Raw genomic sequence first — 26142 nt, 5'->3', positions numbered from 1 at the left:
ACTGTATAATATAAACACAGAGTAATGAACTGACAGAGTACAATATAAACACATAGTAATGAACTGACACAGTACAATATAAACATAGAGTAATGAACGGACACAGTACAATGTAAACACAGAGTAATGAACTGACACGGTACAATATAAACACAGAGTAATGAACTGACACACTACAATGTAAACACAGAGTAATGAACTGACACAGTACAATATAAACACAGAATATTGAACTGACACATTACAATATAAACACAGTGCAATGAACTGACACGGTACAATATAAACACAGAGTAATGAACTGACACACTACAATATAAACACAGAGTAATGAACTGACACAGTACAATATAAACACAGAGTAATGAACTGACACACTACAATATAAACACAGAGTATTGAAATGACACACTACCAAATAAACACAGAGTAATGAACTGAAATACTACAATATAAACACAGGGTAATGAACTTACACAGTACAATATAAACACAGAGTAATGAACTGACACAGTACAATATAAACACAGAGTAATGAACTGACACAGTACAATATAAACACAGGGTAATGAACTGGGACAGTACAATATAAACACAGAGTAATGAACTGACACAGTACAATATAAACAAAGAGTAATGAACTGACACACGACAATATAAACACAGGGTAATGAACTGACACAGTACAATATAAACACAGATTAATGAACTGACACAGTACAATATAAACACAGAGTAATGAACTGACACACTACAATATAAACATAGAGAAATGAACTGTCACAGTACAATATAAACACAGAGTAATGAACTGACACAGTACAACATAAACACAGAGTAATGAACTGACACACTACAATATAAACAGAGAGTAATGAACTGACACAGTACAATATAAACACAGAGTAATGAACTGACACAGTACAATATAAACACAGAGTAATGAACGGATACAGTACAATATAAACACAGAGTAATGAACTGACACAGTACAATATAAACACAGAGTAATGAACTGACAGTGCAATATAAACACAGAGTAATGAACTGACATAGTACAATATAAACACAGAGTAATGACCTGACACACTACAATTTAAACACAGAGCAATGAACTGACACAGCACAATATAAACACAGAGTATTGAACGGACACAGTACAATATAAACACAGAGTAATGAACTGACACACTACAATATAAACATAGAGTAATGAACTGACACAGTACAATATAAACACAGAGTAATGAACTGACACACTACAATATAAATACAGAGTAATGAACTGACACAGTGCAATATAAACACAGAGTATTGAACTGACACAGTACAAAATAAACACAGAGTAATGAACTGACACACTACAATGTAAACACAGAGTAATGATCTGACACAGTACAATATTAACACAGAGTAATGAACTGACAAAGTACAATATAAACACAGAGTAATGAACTGACATACTAAAATATAAACACAGGGTAATGAAATGACACAGAACAATATAAACACAGAGTAATGAACTGACACACTACAATATAAACACAGAATAATGAACTGACACACTACAATATAAACACAGGGTAATGAACTGACACAGTACAATATAAACACAGAGTAATGAACTGACACAGTACAATTTAAACACAGATTAATGAACTGACACAGTACAATATAAACACAGGGTAATGAACTGGCACTGTATAATATAAACACAGAGTAATGAACTGACACAGTACAATATAAACACATAGTAATGAACTGACACAGTACAATATAAACATAGAGTAATGAACGGACACAGTGCAATGTAAACACAGAGTAATGAACTGACACGGTACAATATAAACACAGAGTAATGAACTGACACACTACAATGTAAACACAGAGTAATGAACTGACACAGTACAATATAAACACAGAATAATGAACTGACACACTACAATATAAACACAGTGCAATGAACTGACACGGTACAATATAAACACAGAGTAATGAACTGACACACTACAATATAAACACAGAGTAATGAACTGACACACTACAATATAAACACAGAGTAATGAACTGACACACTACAATATAAACACAGAGTAATGAACTGACACACTACAATATAAACACAGAGTAATCAACTGACACAGTACAATATAAACACAGAGTAATGAACTGACACAATACAATATAAACACAGAGTAATGAAATGACACACTACCAAATAAACACAGAGTAATGAACTGACACGGTACAATATAAACACAGAGTAATGAACCGACACTGTACAATATAAACATAGAGTAATGAACTGACACAGTACAATATAAACACAGAGTAATGAACTGACATACTACAATATAAACACAGGGTAATGAACAGACACAGTACAATATAATCACAGAGTAATGAACTGACACACTACAATATAAACACAGAGTAATTGAACTGAAATACTACAATATAAACACAGGGTAATGAACTTACACAGTACAATATAAACACAGAGTAATGAAGTGACACAGTACAATATAAACACAGAGTAATGAACTGACACAGTACAATATAAACACAGGGTAATGAACTGGGACAGTACAATATAAACACAGAGTAATGAACTGACACAGTACAATATAAACAAAGAGTAATGAACTGACACACGACAATATAAACACAGGGTAATGAACTGACACAGTACAATATAAACACAGATTAATGAACTGACACAGTACAATATAAACACAGAGTAATGAACTGACACACTACAATATAAACATAGAGAAATGAACTGTCACAGTACAATATAAACACAGAGTAATGAACTGACACAGTACAACATAAACACAGAGTAATGAACTGACACACTACAATATAAACAGAGAGTAATGAACTGACACAGTACAATATAAACACAGAGTAATGAACTGACACAGTACAATATAAACACAGAGTAATGAACGGATACAGTACAATATAAACACAGAGTAATGAACTGACACAGTACAATATAAACACAGAGTAATGAACTGACATAGTACAATATAAACACAGAGTAATGAACTGACACACTACAATTTAAACACAGAGCAATGAACTGACACAGCACAATATAAACACAGAGTATTGAACGGACACAGTACAATATAAACACAGAGTAATGAACTGACACACTACAATATAAACATAGAGTAATGAACTGACACAGTACAATATAAACACAGAGTAATGAACTGACACACTACAATATAAATACAGAGTAATGAACTGACACAGTGCAATATAAACACAGAGTATTGAACTGACACAGTACAAAATAAACACAGAGTAATGAACTGACACACTACAATGTAAACACAGAGAAATGATCTGACACAGTACAATATTAACACAGAGTAATGAACTGACACAGTACAATATAAACACAGAGTAATGAACTGACATACTAAAATATAAACACAGGGTAATGAAATGACACAGAACAATATAAACACAGAGTAATGAACTGACACACTACAATATAAACACAGAATAATGAACTGACACACTACAATATAAACACAGGGTAATGAACTGACACAGTACAATATAAACACAGAGTAATGAACTGACACAGTACAATTTAAACACAGATTAATGAACTGACACAGTACAATATAAACACAGGGTAATGAACTGGCACAGTATAATATAAACACAGAGTAATGAACTGACACAGTACAATATAAACACATAGTAATGAACTGACACACTACAATATAAACATAGAGTAATGAACGGACACAGTACAATGTAAACACAGAGTAATGAACTGACACGGTACAATATAAACACAGAGTAATGAACTGACACACTACAATGTAAACACAGAGTAATGAACTGACACAGTACAATATAAACACAGAATATTGAACTGACACATTACAATATAAACACAGTGCAATGAACTGACACGGTACAATATAAACACAGAGTAATGAACTGACACACTACAATATAAACACAGAGTAATGAACTGACACAGTACAATATAAACACAGAGTAATGAACTGACACACTACAATATAAACACAGAGTATTGAAATGACACACTACCAAATAAACACAGAGTAATGAACTGAAATACTACAATATAAACACAGGGTAATGAACTTACACAGTACAATATAAACACAGAGTAATGAACTGACACAGTACAATATAAACACAGAGTAATGAACTGACACAGTACAATATAAACACAGGGTAATGAACTGGGACAGTACAATATAAACACAGAGTAATGAACTGACACAGTACAATATAAACAAAGAGTAATGAACTGACACACGACAATATAAACACAGGGTAATGAACTGACACAGTACAATATAAACACAGATTAATGAACTGACACAGTACAATATAAACACAGAGTAATGAACTGACACACTACAATATAAACATAGAGAAATGAACTGTCACAGTACAATATAAACACAGAGTAATGAACTGACACAGTACAACATAAACACAGAGTAATGAACTGACACACTACAATATAAACAGAGAGTAATGAACTGACACAGTACAATATAAACACAGAGTAATGAACTGACACAGTACAATATAAACACAGAGTAATGAACGGATACAGTACAATATAAACACAGAGTAATGAACTGACACAGTACAATATAAACACAGAGTAATGAACTGACATAGTACAATATAAACACAGAGTAATGAACTGACACACTACAATTTAAACACAGAGCAATGAACTGACACAGCACAATATAAACACAGAGTATTGAACGGACACAGTACAATATAAACACAGAGTAATGAACTGACACACTACAATATAAACATAGAGTAATGAACTGACACAGTACAATATAAACACAGAGTAATGAACTGACACACTACAATATAAATACAGAGTAATGAACTGACACAGTGCAATATAAACACAGAGTATTGAACTGACACAGTACAAAATAAACACAGAGTAATGAACTGACACACTACAATGTAAACACAGAGTAATGATCTGACACAGTACAATATTAACACAGAGTAATGAACTGACAAAGTACAATATAAACACAGAGTAATGAACTGACATACTAAAATATAAACACAGGGTAATGAAATGACACAGAACAATATAAACACAGAGTAATGAACTGACACACTACAATATAAACACAGAATAATGAACTGACACACTACAATATAAACACAGGGTAATGAACTGACACAGTACAATATAAACACAGAGTAATGAACTGACACAGTACAATTTAAACACAGATTAATGAACTGACACAGTACAATATAAACACAGGGTAATGAACTGGCACAGTATAATATAAACACAGAGTAATGAACTGACACAGTACAATATAAACACATAGTAATGAACTGACACAGTACAATATAAACATAGAGTAATGAACGGACACAGTACAATGTAAACACAGAGTAATGAACTGACACGGTACAATATAAACACAGAGTAATGAACTGACACACTACAATGTAAACACAGAGTAATGAACTGACACAGTACAATATAAACACAGAATATTGAACTGACACATTACAATATAAACACAGTGCAATGAACTGACACGGTACAATATAAACACAGAGTAATGAACTGACACACTACAATATAAACACAGAGTAATGAACTGACACAGTACAATATAAACACAGAGTAATGAACTGACACACTACAATATAAACACAGAGTATTGAAATGACACACTACCAAATAAACACAGAGTAATGAACTGAAATACTACAATATAAACACAGGGTAATGAACTTACACAGTACAATATAAACACAGAGTAATGAACTGACACAGTACAATATAAACACAGAGTAATGAACTGACACAGTACAATATAAACACAGGGTAATGAACTGGGACAGTACAATATAAACACAGAGTAATGAACTGACACAGTACAATATAAACAAAGAGTAATGAACTGACACACGACAATATAAACACAGGGTAATGAACTGACACAGTACAATATAAACACAGATTAATGAACTGACACAGTACAATATAAACACAGAGTAATGAACTGACACACTACAATATAAACATAGAGAAATGAACTGTCACAGTACAATATAAACACAGAGTAATGAACTGACACAGTACAACATAAACACAGAGTAATGAACTGACACACTACAATATAAACAGAGAGTAATGAACTGACACAGTACAATATAAACACAGAGTAATGAACTGACACAGTACAATATAAACACAGAGTAATGAACGGATACAGTACAATATAAACACAGAGTAATGAACTGACACAGTACAATATAAACACAGAGTAATGAACTGACAGTGCAATATAAACACAGAGTAATGAACTGACATAGTACAATATAAACACAGAGTAATGACCTGACACACTACAATTTAAACACAGAGCAATGAACTGACACAGCACAATATAAACACAGAGTATTGAACGGACACAGTACAATATAAACACAGAGTAATGAACTGACACACTACAATATAAACATAGAGTAATGAACTGACACAGTACAATATAAACACAGAGTAATGAACTGACACACTACAATATAAATACAGAGTAATGAACTGACACAGTGCAATATAAACACAGAGTATTGAACTGACACAGTACAAAATAAACACAGAGTAATGAACTGACACACTACAATGTAAACACAGAGTAATGATCTGACACAGTACAATATTAACACAGAGTAATGAACTGACAAAGTACAATATAAACACAGAGTAATGAACTGACATACTAAAATATAAACACAGGGTAATGAAATGACACAGAACAATATAAACACAGAGTAATGAACTGACACACTACAATATAAACACAGAATAATGAACTGACACACTACAATATAAACACAGGGTAATGAACTGACACAGTACAATATAAACACAGAGTAATGAACTGACACAGTACAATTTAAACACAGATTAATGAACTGACACAGTACAATATAAACACAGGGTAATGAACTGGCACTGTATAATATAAACACAGAGTAATGAACTGACACAGTACAATATAAACACAGAGTAATGAACTGACACAGTACAATATAAACACAGAGTAATGAACTGACACACTACAATATAAACACAGAGTAATGAACTGGCACAGTACAATATAAACACAGAGTAATGAACTGACACAGTACAAAATAAACAAAGAGTATTGAACTGACACACGACAATATAAACACAGGGTAATGAACTGACACAGTACAATATAAACAGAGAGTAATGAACGGACACAGTACAATATAAACACAGGGTAATGAACTGACACACTACAATATAAACGTAGAGTAATGAACTGACACAGTACAATATAAACACAGAGTAATGAACTGACACAGTACAACATAAACACAGAGTAATGAACTGACACACTACAATATAAACACAGAGTAATGAACTGACACAGTACAATATAAACACAGAGTAATGAACTGACACAGTACAATATAAACACAGAGTAATGAACGGATACAATACAATATAAACACAGAGTAATGAACTGACACAGTACAATTTAAACACAGAGTAATGAACTGACACAGTAAATATAAACACAGAGTATTGAACTGACACACTACAATATAAACACAGAGTAATGAACTGACAGTGCAATATAAACACAGAGTAATGAACTGACATAGTACAATATAAACACAGAGTAATGAACTGACACACTACAATTTAAACACTGAGTAATGAACGTACACAGTACAATATAAACACAGAGTAATGAACGGACACAGTACAATATAAACACAGAGTAATGAACTGACACACTACAATATAAACATAGAGTAATGAACTGACACAGTGCAATATAAACAGAGAGTAATGAACTGACACAGTACAATATAAACACAGAGTAATGAACTGACACACTACAATATAATAACAGAGTAATGAACTGACACAGTACAAAATAAACACAGAGTAATGAAATGACACAGTACAATATAAACACAGAGAAATGAACTGACACACTACAATATAAACACAGAGTAATGAACGGACACAGTACAATATAAACAAAGAGTAATGAACAGACACACTACAATATAAACACAGAGTAATGAACTGACACACTACAATGTAAACACAGAGTAATGAACTGACACACTACAATATAAACACAGAGTAATGAACTGACACAGTACAATATAAACACAGAGTAATGAACTGACACAGTACAATATAAACACAGGGTAATGAACTGACACACTACAATGTAAACACAGAGTAATGAACTGAAACACTACAATATAAACACAGAGAAATGAACTGACAGAGTACAATATAAACCCAGAGTAATGAACTGACACAGTACAATATAAACACAGAGTAATGAACTGACACTGTACAATATAAACACAGGGTAATGAACTGGCACAGTACAATATAAACACAGAGTAATGAACTGGCACAGTAAAATATAAACACAGTGCAATGAACTGACACGGTACAATATAAACACAGAGTAATGAACTGACACATTACAATATAAACACAGTGCAATGAACTGACACGGTACAATATAAACACAGAGTAATGAACGGACACAGTACAATATAAACACAGAGTAATGAACTGACACACTATAATATAAACACAGTGCAATGAAATGACACGGTACAATATAAACACAAAGGAATGAACTGACACACTACAATATAAACACAGAGTAATCAACTGACACAGTACAATATAAACACAGAGTAATGAACTGACACACTACAATATAAACACAGAGTAATGAAATGACACACTACCAAATAAACACAGAGTAATGAACTGACACACTACAATATAATCACAGAGTAATGAACTGACACATTGCAATATAAACACAGAGTAATGAACGGACACAGTACAATATAAACACAGAGTAATGAACTGACACGGTACAATATAAACACAGATTAATGAACCGACACGGTACAATATAAACATAGAGTACTGAACTGACACAGCATAATATAAACACAGAGTAATGAACTGACACAGTACAATATAAACACAGAGTAATGAACTGACACAGTACAATATAATCACAGAGTAATGAACTGACACACTACAATATAAACACAGAGTAATTGAACTGACATACTACAATATAAACACAGAGTAATGAACTGACACAGTACAATATAAACACAGAGTAATGAACTGACACAGTACAATATAAACACAGAGTAATGAACTGACACAGTACAATATAAACACAGGGTAATGAACTGACACAGCACAATATAAACACAGAGTAATGAACTGACACAGTACAATATAAACACAGAGTAATGAACTGACACACTACAATATAAACATAGAGTAATGAACTGACACAGTACAATATAAACACAGATTAATGAACTGACACAGTACAACATAAACACAGAGTAATGAACTGACACACTACAATATAATCAGAGAGTAATGAACTGACACAGTACAATATAAACACAGAGTAATGAACTGACATAGTACAATATAAACACAGAGTAATGAACGGATACAGTACAATATAAACACATAGTAATGAACTGACACAGTACAATATATACATAGAGTAATGAACGGACACAGTACAATGTAAACACAGAGTAATGAACTGACACGGTACAATATAAACACAGAGTAATGAACTGACACACTACAATGTAAACACAGAGTAATGAACTGACACAGTACAATATAAACACAGAATAATGAACTGACACACTACAATATAAACACAGTGCAATGAACTGACACGGTACAATATAAACACAGAGTAATGAACTGACACACTACAATATAAACACAGAGTAATGAACTGACACAGTACAATATAAACACAGAGTAATGAACTGACACACTACAATATAAACACAGAGTATTGAAATGACACACTACCAAATAAACACAGAGTAATGAACTGACACAGTACAATATAAACACAGAGTTATGAACGGACACAATACAATATAAACACAGAGTAATGAACTGACACAGTACAATATAAACACAGAGTAATGAACTGATACAGTACAATGTAAACACAGGGTAAAGAACTGACACAGTACAATATAAACACATAGTTTTGAACTGACACAGTACAATATAAACACGGAGTAATGAACTGACACACTACAATGTAAACACAGGGCAATGAACTGACACAGTACAATATAAACACAGAGTAATGAACTGACACACTACAATATAAACACAGGGTAATGAACTGACACAGTACAATGTAAACACAGAGTAATGAACTGACACAGTACAATATAAACACAGAGTAATGAACTGATACAGTACAATATAAACACAGAGTAATGAACTGACATAGTACAATGTAAACACAGAGTAATGAACTGACACAGTACAATATAAACACAGAGTAATGAATGACACAGTACAATATAAACACAGAGTAATGAACTGACACAGTACAATATAAACACAGGGTAATGAACTGACACAGTACAATGTAAACACAAAGTAATGAACTGAAACACTACAATATAAACACAGAGTACTGAACTGACACAGCACAATATAAACACAGAGTAATGAACTGACACAGTACAATATAAACACATAGTAATGAACTGACACAGTACAATATAAACACAGAGTAATGAACTGACACAGTAGAATATAAACACTGGGTAATGAACTGGCACAGTACAATATAAACACAGAGTAATGAACTGACACAGTACAATATAAACAAAGAGTAATGAACTGACACACGACAATATAAACACAGGCTAATGAACTGACACAGTACAATATAAACACAGAGTAATGAACTGACAGAGTACAATATAAACACAGAGTAATGAACTGACACACTACAATATAAACATAGAGTAATGAACTGACACAGTACAATATAAACACAGAGTAATGAAAAGACACAGTACAACATAAACACAGAGTAATGAACAGACACACTACAATATAAACACAGAGTAATGAACTGACACAGTACAATATAAACACAGAGTAATGAACTGACACAGTGCAATATAAACACAGGGTAATGAACTGACAAACTACAATGTAAACACAGAGTAACGAACTGACACAGTACAATATAAACACAGATTAATGAACGGACACAGTACAATATAAACACAGAGTAATGAACTGACACACTACAATATAAACATAGAGTAATGACTGACACAGTACAATATAAACACAGAGTAATGAACTGACACAGTACAATATAAACACAGAGTAATGAACTGACACACTACAATATAAACTCAGATTAATGAACTGACACAGTACAAAATAAAAACAGAGTAATGAACTGACACAGTACAATATAAACACAGAGTAACGAACTGACACAGTACAATATAAACACAGAGTAATGAACGGACACAGTACAATATAAACACAGAGTAATGAACTGACACACTACTATATAAACACAGAGTAAGGAACTGACACAGTGCAATATAAACACAGAGTAATGAACTGACACCGTACAATATAAACACAGAGTAATGAACTGACACAGTACAATGTAAACACAGAGTAATGAACTGACACACTACAATGTAAACACAGAGTAATGAACTGACACAGTACAATATAAACACAGAGTAATGAACTGACATACTACAATATAAACACATTGCAATGAACTGACACGGTACAATATTAACACAGAGTAATGAACTGACACACTACAATATAAACACAGAGTAATGAACTGACACACTACAATATAAGCACAGAGTAATGAACTGACACACTACAATATAAACACAGAGTAATGAAATGACACACTACCAAATAAACACAGAGTAATGTACTGAACCAGTACAATATAAACACAGAGTAATGAACTGACACATTGCAATATAAACACAGAGTAATGAACGGACACAGTACAATATAAACACAGAGTAATGAACTGACACGGTACAATATAAACACAGAGTAATGAACCGACACGGTACAATATAAACATAGAGTAATGAACTGACACAGTACAATATAAACACAGAGTAATGAACTGACATACTACAATATAAACACCGGGTAATGAACTGACACAGTACAATATAAACACAGAGTAATGAACTGACACACTACAATATAAACACAGGGTAATGAACTGACACAGTACAATGTAAACACAGAGTAATGAACTGACACAGTACAATATAAACACAGAGTAATGAACTGATACAGTACAATATAAACACAGAGTAATGAACTGACATAGTACAATGTAAACACAGAGTAATGAACTGACACAGTACAATATAAACACAGAGTAATGAATGACACAGTACAATATAAACACAGAGTAATGAACTGACACAGTACAATATAAACACAGGGTAATGAACTGACACAGTACAATGTAAACACAAAGTAATGAACTGAAACACTACAATATAAACACAGAGTACTGAACTGACACAGCACAATATAAACACAGAGTAATGAACTGACACAGTACAATATAAACACATAGTAATGAACTGACACAGTACAATATAAACACAGAGTAATGAACTGACACAGTAGAATATAAACACTGGGTAATGAACTGGCACAGTACAATATAAACACAGAGTAATGAACTGACACAGTACAATATAAACAAAGAGTAATGAACTGACACACGACAATATAAACACAGGCTAATGAACTGACACAGTACAATATAAACACAGAGTAATGAACTGACAGAGTACAATATAAACACAGAGTAATGAACTGACACACTACAATATAAACATAGAGTAATGAACTGACACAGTACAATATAAACACAGAGTAATGAAAAGACACAGTACAACATAAACACAGAGTAATGAACAGACACACTACAATATAAACACAGAGTAATGAACTGACACAGTACAATATAAACACAGAGTAATGAACTGACACAGTGCAATATAAACACAGGGTAATGAACTGACAAACTACAATGTAAACACAGAGTAACGAACTGACACAGTACAATATAAACACAGATTAATGAACGGACACAGTACAATATAAACACAGAGTAATGAACTGACACACTACAATATAATCACAGAGTAATGAACTGACACATTGCAATATAAACACAGAGTAATGAACGGACACAGTACAATATAAACACAGAGTAATGAACTGACACGGTACAATATAAACACAGATTAATGAACCGACACGGTACAATATAAACATAGAGTACTGAACTGACACAGCATAATATAAACACAGAGTAATGAACTGACACAGTACAATATAAACACAGAGTAATGAACTGACACAGTACAATATAATCACAGAGTAATGAACTGACACACTACAATATAAACACAGAGTAATTGAACTGACATACTACAATATAAACACAGAGTAATGAACTGACACAGTACAATATAAACACAGAGTAATGAACTGACACAGTACAATATAAACACAGAGTAATGAACTGACACAGTACAATATAAACACAGGGTAATGAACTGACACAGCACAATATAAACACAGAGTAATGAACTGACACAGTACAATATAAACACAGAGTAATGAACTGACACACTACAATATAAACATAGAGTAATGATCTGACACAGTACAATATAAACACAGATTAATGAACTGACACAGTACAACATAAACACAGAGTAATGAACTGACACACTACAATATAATCAGAGAGTAATGAACTGACACAGTACAATATAAACACAGAGTAATGAACTGACATAGTACAATATAAACACAGAGTAATGAACGGATACAGTACAATATAAACACATAGTAATGAACTGACACAGTACAATATATACATAGAGTAATGAACGGACACAGTACAATGTAAACACAGAGTAATGAACTGACACGGTACAATATAAACACAGAGTAATGAACTGACACACTACAATGTAAACACAGAGTAATGAACTGACACAGTACAATATAAACACAGAATAATGAACTGACACACTACAATATAAACACAGTGCAATGAACTGACACGGTACAATATAAACACAGAGTAATGAACTGACACACTACAATATAAACACAGAGTAATGAACTGACACAGTACAATATAAACACAGAGTAATGAACTGACACACTACAATATAAACACAGAGTATTGAAATGACACACTACCAAATAAACACAGAGTAATGAACTGACACAGTACAATATAAACACAGAGTTATGAACGGACACAATACAATATAAACACAGAGTAATGAACTGACACAGTACAATATAAACACAGAGTAATGAACTGATACAGTACAATGTAAACACAGGGTAAAGAACTGACACAGTACAATATAAACACATAGTTTTGAACTGACACAGTACAATATAAACACGGAGTAATGAACTGACACACTACAATGTAAACACAGGGCAATGAACTGACACAGTACAATATAAACACAGAGTAATGAACTGACACACTACAATATAAACACAGGGTAATGAACTGACACAGTACAATGTAAACACAGAGTAATGAACTGACACAGTACAATATAAACACAGAGTAATGAACTGATACAGTACAATATAAACACAGAGTAATGAACTGACATAGTACAATGTAAACACAGAGTAATGAACTGACACAGTACAATATAAACACAGAGTAATGAATGACACAGTACAATATAAACACAGAGTAATGAACTGACACAGTACAATATAAACACAGGGTAATGAACTGACACAGTACAATGTAAACACAAAGTAATGAACTGAAACACTACAATATAAACACAGAGTACTGAACTGACACAGCACAATATAAACACAGAGTAATGAACTGACACAGTACAATATAAACACATAGTAATGAACTGACACAGTACAATATAAACACAGAGTAATGAACTGACACAGTAGAATATAAACACTGGGTAATGAACTGGCACAGTACAATATAAACACAGAGTAATGAACTGACACAGTACAATATAAACAAAGAGTAATGAACTGACACACGACAATATAAACACAGGCTAATGAACTGACACAGTACAATATAAACACAGAGTAATGAACTGACAGAGTACAATATAAACACAGAGTAATGAACTGACACACTACAATATAAACATAGAGTAATGAACTGACACAGTACAATATAAACACAGAGTAATGAAAAGACACAGTACAACATAAACACAGAGTAATGAACAGACACACTACAATATAAACACAGAGTAATGAACTGACACAGTACAATATAAACACAGAGTAATGAACTGACACAGTGCAATATAAACACAGGGTAATGAACTGACAAACTACAATGTAAACACAGAGTAACGAACTGACACAGTACAATATAAACACAGATTAATGAACGGACACAGTACAATATAAACACAGAGTAATGAACTGACACACTACAATATAAACATAGAGTAATGACTGACACAGTACAATATAAACACAGAGTAATGAACTGACACAGTACAATATAAACACAGAGTAATGAACTGACACACTACAATATAAACTCAGATTAATGAACTGACACAGTACAAAATAAAAACAGAGTAATGAACTGACACAGTACAATATAAACACAGAGTAACGAACTGACACAGTACAATATAAACACAGAGTAATGAACGGACACAGTACAATATAAACACAGAGTAATGAACTGACACACTACTATATAAACACAGAGTAAGGAACTGACACAGTGCAATATAAACACAGAGTAATGAACTGACACCGTACAATATAAACACAGAGTAATGAACTGACACAGTACAATGTAAACACAGAGTAATGAACTGACACACTACAATGTAAACACAGAGTAATGAACTGACACAGTACAATATAAACACAGAGTAATGAACTGACATACTACAATATAAACACATTGCAATGAACTGACACGGTACAATATTAACACAGAGTAATGAACTGACACACTACAATATAAACACAGAGTAATGAAGTGACACAGTACAATATAAGCACAGAGTAATGAACTGACACACTACAATATAAACACAGAGTAATGAAATGACACACTACCAAATAAACACAGAGTAATGTACTGAACCAGTACAATATAAACACAGAGTAATGAACTGACACATTGCAATATAAACACAGAGTAATGAACGGACACAGTACAATATAAACACAGAGTAATGAACTGACACGGTACAATATAAACACAGAGTAATGAACCGACACGGTACAATATAAACATAGAGTAATGAACTGACACAGTACAATATAAACACAGAGTAATGAACTGACATACTACAATATAAACACCGGGTAATGAACTGACACAGTACAATATAAACACAGAGTAATGAACTGACACAGTACAATATAAACACAGAGAAATGAACGGACACAGTACAATATAAATACGGAGCAATGAACTGACACAGTACAATATAAACACAGAGTAATGAACTGACACAGTAAATATAAACACAGAGTAATGAACTGACACACTACAATATAAACACCGAGTAATGAACTGACAGTGCAATATAAACACAGAGTAATGAACTGACACAGTACGATATAAACACAGAGTAATGAACTGACACACTACAATTTAAACACAGAGTAATGAACTGACACAGTACAATATAAACACAGAGTAATGAACGGACACACTACAATATAAACACAGAGTAATGAACTGACACAGTACAATATAAACACAGAGTCATGAACTGACACGGTACAATACAAACACAGAGTAATGAACTGACACAGTACAATATAAACACAGAGTAATGAACTGGCATACTACAATATAAACAGAGGGTAATGAACTGACACAGTACAATATAAACTCAGAGTAATGAACAGGCACAGTACAATATAAACACAGAGTAATGAACTGACACACTACAATACAAACACAGAGTAATGAACTGACACAGTACAAAATAAACAATGAGTAATGAACTGACACAGTACAATATAAACACAGGGTAATGAACTGACACACTACAATATAAACACAGAGTAATGAACTGACACACTACAATATAAGGAAAGAGTAATGAACTGACAGAGTACAGTGTAAACACAGAGTAATGAACTGACACAGTACAATATAAACACAGAGTAATGAACTGACACAGTACAATATAAACACAGAGTAATGAACTGACACACTACAATATAAAAACAGAGTGATGAACTGACACACTACAATATTAACACAGAGTAATGAACTGACATACTACAATATAAACACAGAGTAATGAACTGACACAGTACAATATAAACACAGAGTAATGAACTGACACAGTACAATATAAACACAGAGTAATGAACTGACACAGAACAATATAAACACAGGGTGATGAACTGACACAGTACAATATAAACACAGAGTAATGAACTGACACAGTACAATTTAAACACAGAGTAATGAACTGACACAGTGCAATATAAACACAGAGTAATGAACTGACACAGTACAATATAAACACAGAGTAATGAACTGACACAGTACAATATAAACTCAGAGTAATGAACTGACACACAACAATATAAACACAGAGTAATGAAATGACACAGTACAATATAAACACAGAGTAATGAACTGACACACTACAATATAAACACAGAGTAATGAACTGGCACAGTACAATATAAACACAGAGTAATGAACTGACACAGTACTAAATAAACAAAGAGTATTGAACTGACACACGACAATATAAACACAGGGTAATGAACTGACACAGTACAATATAAACAGAGAGTAATGAACGGACACAGTACAATATAAACACAGGGTAATGAACTGACACACTACAATATAAACGTAGAGTAATGAACTGACACAGTACAATATAAACACAGAGTAATGAACTGACACAGTACAACATAAACACAGAGTAATGAACTGACACACTACAATATAAACACAGAGTAATGAACTGACACAGTACAATATAAACACAGAGTAATGAACTGACACAGTACAATATAAACACAGAGTAATGAACGGATACAATACAATATAAACACAGAGTAATGAACTGACACAGTACAATTTAAACACAGAGTAATGAACTGACACAGTAAATATAAACACAGAGTATTGAACTGACACACTACAATATAAACACAGAGTAATGAACTGACAGTGCAATATAAACACAGAGTAATGAACTGACATAGTACAATATAAACACAGAGTAATGAACTGACACACTACAATTTAAACACTGAGTAATGAACGTACACAGTACAATATAAACACAGAGTAATGAACGGACACAGTACAATATAAACACAGAGTAATGAACTGACACACTACAATATAAACATAGAGTAATGAACTGACACAGTGCAATATAAACACAGAGTAATGAACTGACACAGTACAATATAAACACAGAGTAATGAACTGACACACTACAATATAATAACAGAGTAATGAACTGACACAGTACAAAATAAACACAGAGTAATGAAATGACACAGTACAATATAAACACAGAGAAATGAACTGACACACTACAATATAAACACAGAGTAATGAACGGACACAGTACAATATAAACAAAGAGTAATGAACAGACACACTACAATATAAACACAGAGTAATGAACTGACACACTACAATGTAAACACAGAGTAATGAACTGACACACTACAATATAAACACAGAGTAATGAACTGACACAGTACAATATAAACACAGAGTAATGAACTGACACAGTACAATATAAACACAGGGTAATGAACTGACACACTACAATGTAAACACAGAGTAATGAACTGAAACACTACAATATAAACACAGAGAAATGAACTGACAGAGTACAATATAAACCCAGAGTAATGAACTGACACAGTACAATATAAACACAGAGTAATGAACTGACACTGTACAATATAAACACAGGGTAATGAACTGGCACAGTACAATATAAACACAGAGTAATGAACTGGCACAGTAAAATATAAACACAGTGCAATGAACTGACACGGTACAATATAAACACAGAGTAATGAACTGACACATTACAATATAAACACAGTGCAATGAACTGACACGGTACAATATAAACACAGAGTAATGAACGGACACAGTACAATATAAACACAGAGTAATGAACTGACACACTATAATATAAACACAGTGCAATGAAATGACACGGTACAATATAAACACAAAGGAATGAACTGACACACTACAATATAAACACAGAGTAATCAACTGACACAGTACAATATAAACACAGAGTAATGAACTGACACACTACAATATAAACACAGAGTAATGAAATGACACACTACCAAATAAACACAGAGTAATGAACTGACACACTACAATATAATCACAGAGTAATGAACTGACACATTGCAATATAAACACAGAGTAATGAACGGACACAGTACAATATAAACACAGAGTAATGAACTGACACGGTACAATATAAACACAGATTAATGAACCGACACGGTACAATATAAACATAGAGTACTGAACTGACACAGTATAATATAAACACAGAGTAATGAACTGACACAGTACAATATAAACACAGAGTAATGAACTGACACAGTACAATATAATCACAGAGTAATGAACTGACACACTACAATATAAACACAGAGTAATTGAACTGACATACTACAATATAAACACAGAGTAATGAACTGACACAGTACAATATAAACACAGAGTAATGAACTGACACAGTACAATATAAACACAGAGTAATGAACTGACACAGTACAATATAAACACAGGGTAATGAACTGACACAGCACAATATAAACACAGAGTAATGAACTGACACAGTACAATATAAACACAGAGTAATGAACTGACACACTACAATATAAACATAGAGTAATGAACTGACACAGTACAATATAAACACAGATTAATGAACTGACACAGTACAACATAAACACAGAGTAATGAACTGACACACTACAATATAATCAGAGAGTAATGAACTGACACAGTACAATATAAACACAGAGTAATGAACTGACATAGTACAATATAAACACAGAGTAATGAACGGATACAGTACAATATAAACACAGAGTAATGAACTGACACAGTACAATATAAACACAGAGTAATGAACTGACACAGTAAATATAAACACAGAGTAATGAACTGACACACTACAATATAAACACAGAGTAATGAACTGACATTGCAATATAAACACAGAGTAATGAACTGACATATTACAATATAAATACAGTGTAATGAACTGACACAGTGCAATGTAAACACAGAGTAATGAACTGACACAGTACAAAATAAACACAGAGTAATGAACTGACGGACTACAATATAAACAAAGAGTAATGAACTGACACACGACAACATAAACACAGGGTAATGAACTGACACAGTACAATATAAACACAGAGTAATGAACTGACACAGTACAATATAAACACAGAGTAATGAACTGACACACTACAATATAAACAAGGAGTAATGAACTGACACAGTACAATATAAACACAGAGTAATGAACTGACACAGTACAACATAAACAGAGAATAATGAACTGACACACTACAATATAAACAGAGAGTAATGAACTGACACAGTACAATATAAACACAGAGTAATGAACGGATACAGTACAATATAAAACCCGAGTAATGAACTGACACAGTACAATATAAACACAGAGTAATGAACTGACACAGTAAATATAAACACAGAGTAATGAATGGACACAGTACAATATAAACACAGAGTAATGAACTGACACACTACAATATACACATAGAGTAATGTACTGACACAGTACAATATAAACACAGAGTAATGAACTGACACAGTACAATATAAACACAGAGTAATGAACTGACACACTACAATATAAACACAGAGTAAAGAACTGACACAGTACAAAATAAAAACAGAGTAATGAACTGACACAGTACAATATAAACACAGAGTAACGAACTGACACAGTACAACATAAACACACAGTAATGAACGGACACAGTACAATATAAACACAGAGTAATGAATTGACACACTACTATATAAACACAGAGTAATGAACTGACACAGTGCAATATAAACACAGAGTGATGAACTGACACAGTACAATATAAACACAGAGTAATGAACTGACACACTACAATGTAAACACAGAGTAATGAATTGACACAGTACAATATAAACACAGAGTAATGAACTGACACACTACAATATAAACGCAGTGTAATGAACTGACACGGTACAATATAAACACAGAGTAATGAACTGACACAATACAATATAAACACAGAGTAATCAACTGACACAGTACAATATAAACACAGAGAAATGAACTGACACAGTACAATATAAACACAGAGTAATGAACTGACACAGTACAATATAAACACAGGGTAATGAACTGGGACAGTACAATATAAACACAGAGTAATAACTGACACAGTACAATATATACAAAGAGTAATGAACTGACACACGACAATATAAACACAGGTTAATGAACTGACACAGTACAATATAAACACAGAGTAATGAACTGACACAGTACAATATAAACACAGAGTAATGAACTGACACACTACAATATAAACACAGAGTAATGAAATGACACAGTACAATATAAACACAGAGTAATGAACTGACACACTACAATATAAACACAGAGTAATGAACTGGCACAGTACAATATAAACACAGAGTAATGAACTGACACAGTACAAAATAAACAAAGAGTATTGAACTGACACACGACAATATAAACACAGGGTAATGAACTGACACAGTACAATATAAACAGAGAGTAATGAACGGACACAGTACAATATAAACACAGGGTAATGAACTGACACACTACAATATAAACGTAGAGTAATGAACTGACACAGTACAATATAAACACAGAGTAATGAACTGACACAGTACAACATAAACACAGAGTAATGAACTGACACACTACAATATAAACACAGAGTAATGAACTGACACAGTACAATATAAACACAGAGTAATGAACTGACACAGTACAATATAAACACAGATTAATGAACGGATACAATACAATATAAACACAGAGTAATGAACTGACACAGTACAATTTAAACACAGAGTAATGAACTGACACAGTAAATATAAACACAGAGTATTGAACTGACACACTACAATATAAACACAGAGTAATGAACTGACAGTGCAATATAAACACAGAGTAATGAACTGACATAGTACAATATAAACACAGAGTAATGAACTGACACACTACAATTTAAACACTGAGTAATGATCGTACACAGTACAATATAAACACAGAGTAATGAACGGACACAGTACAATATAAACACAGAGTAATGAACTGACACACTACAATATAAACATAGAGTAATGAACTGACACAGTGCAATATAAACACAGAGTAATGAACTGACACAGTACAATATAAACACAGAGTAATGAACTGACACACTACAATATAATAACAGAGTAATGAACTGACACAGTACAAAATAAACACAGAGTAATGAAATGACACAGTACAATATAAACACAGAGAAATGAACTGACACACTACAATATAAACACAGAGTAATGAACGGACACAGTACAATATAAACACAGAGTAATGAACAGACACACTACAATATAAACACAGAGTAATGAACTGACACACTACAATGTAAACACAGAGTAATGAACTGACACACTACAATATAAACACAGAGTAATGAACTGACACACTACAATATAAACACAGAGTAATGAACTGACACAGTACAATATAAACACAGGGTAATGAACTGACACACTACAATGTAAACACAGAGTAATGAACTGAAACACTACAATATAAACACAGAGAAATGAACTGACAGAGTACAATATAAACCCAGAGTAATGAACTGACACAGTACAATATAAACACAGAGTAATGAACTGACACTGTACAATATAAACACAGGGTAATGAACTGGCACAGTACAATATAAACACAGAGTAATGAACTGGCACAGTAAAATATAAACACAGTGCAATGAACTGACACGGTACAATATAAACACAGAGTAATGAACTGACACATTACAATATAAACACAGTGCAATGAACTGACACGGCACAATATAAACACAGAGTAATGAACGGACACAGTACAATATAAACACAGAGTAATGAACTGACACACTATAATATAAACACAGTGCAATGAAATGACACGGTACAATATAAACACAGAGTAATGAACTGACACACTACAATATAAACACAGAGTAATCAACTGACACAGTACAATATAAACACAGAGTAATGAACTGACACACTACAATATAAACACAGAGTAATGAAATGACACACTACCAAATAAACACAGAGTAATGAACTGACACACTACAATATAATCACAGAGTAATGAACTGACACATTGCAATATAAACACAGAGTAATGAACGGACACAGTACAATATAAACACAGAGTAATGAACTGACACGGTACAATATAAACACAGATTAATGAACCGACACGGTACAATATAAACATAGAGTACTGAACTGACACAGTATAATATAAACACAGAGTAATGAACTGACATACTACAATATAAACACAGGGTAATGAACTGACACAGTACAATATAATCACAGAGTAATGAACTGACACACTACAATATAAACACAGAGTAATTGAACTGACATACTACAATATAAACACAGGGTAATGAACTGACACAGTACAATATAAACACAGAGTAATGAACTGACACAGTACAATATAAACACAGAGTAATGAACTGACACAGTACAATATAAACACAGGGTAATGAACTGACACAGCACAATATAAACACAGAGTAATGAACTGACACAGTACAATATAAACACAGAGTAATGAACTGACACACTACAATATAAACATAGAGTAATGAACTGACACAGTACAATATAAACACAGATTAATGAACTGACACAGTACAACATAAACACAGAGTAATGAACTGACACACTACAATATAATCAGAGAGTAATGAACTGACACAGTACAATATAAACACAGAGTAATGAACTGACATAGTACAATATAAACACAGAGTAATGAACGGATACAGTACAATATAAACACAGAGTAATGAACTGACACAGTACAATATAAACACAGAGTAATGAACTGACACAGTAAATATAAACACAGAGTAATGAACTGACACACTACAATATAAACACAGAGTAATGAACTGACATTGCAATATAAACACAGAGTAATGAACTGACATATTACAATATAAATACAGTGTAATGAACTGACACAGTGCAATGTAAACACAGAGTAATGAACTGACACAGTACAAAATAAACACAGAGTAATGAACTGACAGACTACAATATAAACAAAGAGTAATGAACTGACACACGACAACATAAACACAGGGTAATGAACTGACACAGTACAATATAAACACAGAGTAATGAACTGACACAGTACAATATAAACACAGAGTAATGAACTGACACACTACAATATAAACAAGGAGTAATGAACTGACACAGTACAATATAAACACAGAGTAATGAACTGACACAGTACAACATAAACAGAGAATAATGAACTGACACACTACAATATAAACAGAGAGTAATGAACTGACACAGTACAATATAAACACAGAGTAATGAACGGATACAGTACAATATAAAACCCGAGTAATGAACTGACACAGTACAATATAAACACAGAGTAATGAACTGACACAGTAAATATAAACACAGAGTAATGAATGGACACAGTACAATATAAACACAGAGTAATGAACTGACACACTACAATATACACATAGAGTAATGTACTGACACAGTACAATATAAACACAGAGTAATGAACTGACACAGTACAATATAAACACAGAGTAATGAACTGACACACTACAATATAAACACAGAGTAATGAACTGACACAGTACAAAATAAAAACAGAGTAATGAACTGACACAGTACAATATAAACACAGAGTAACGAACTGACACAGTACAACATAAACACACAGTAATGAACGGACACAGTACAATATAAACACAGAGTAATGAATTGACACACTACTATATAAACACAGAGTAATGAACTGACACAGTGCAATATAAACACAGAGTGATGAACTGACACAGTACAATATAAACACAGAGTAATGAACTGACACACTACAATGTAAACACAGAGTAATGAATTGACACAGTACAATATAAACACAGAGTAATGAACTGACACACTACAATATAAACGCAGTGTAATGAACTGACACGGTACAATATAAACACAGAGTAATGAACTGACACAATACAATATAAACACAGAGTAATCAACTGACACAGTACAATATAAACACAGAGAAATGAACTGACACAGTACAATATAAACACAGAGTAATGAACTGACACAGTACAATATAAACACAGGGTAATGAACTGGGACAGTACAATATAAACACAGAGTAATAACTGACACAGTACAATATATACAAAGAGTAATGAACTGACACACGACAATATAAACACAGGTTAATGAACTGACACAGTACAATATAAACACAGAGTAATGAACTGACACAGTACAATATAAACACAGAGTAATGAACTGACACACTGCAATATAAACATAGTGTAATGAACTGACACAGTACAATATAAACACAGAGTAATGAACTGACACAGTACAACATAAACACAGAGTAATGAACTGACACACTACAATATAATCAGAGAGTAATGAACTGACACAGTACAATATAAACACAGAGTAATGAACTGACACAGTACAATATAAACACAGAGTAATGAACGGATACAGTACAATATAAACACAGAGTAATGAACTGACACAGTACAATATAAACACAGAGTAATGAACTGACACAGTAAATATAAACACAGAGTTATGAACTGACACTCTACAATATAAACACAGAGTAATGAACTGACAGTGCAATATAAACACAGAGTAATGAACTGACATAGTACAATATAAACACAGAGTAATGAACTGACACACTACAATTTAAACACAGAGCAATGAACTGACACAGCACAATATAAACACAGAGTAA

The sequence above is a fragment of the Cetorhinus maximus genome, unplaced genomic scaffold, assembly GCF_964194155.1.
Source record: "Cetorhinus maximus unplaced genomic scaffold, sCetMax3.hap1.1 HAP1_SCAFFOLD_442, whole genome shotgun sequence".
NCBI lineage: Eukaryota > Metazoa > Chordata > Chondrichthyes > Lamniformes > Cetorhinidae > Cetorhinus > Cetorhinus maximus.
The sequence above is the reverse complement of the archived record's forward strand: the minus strand, read 5'-3'. Positions refer to the sequence as shown.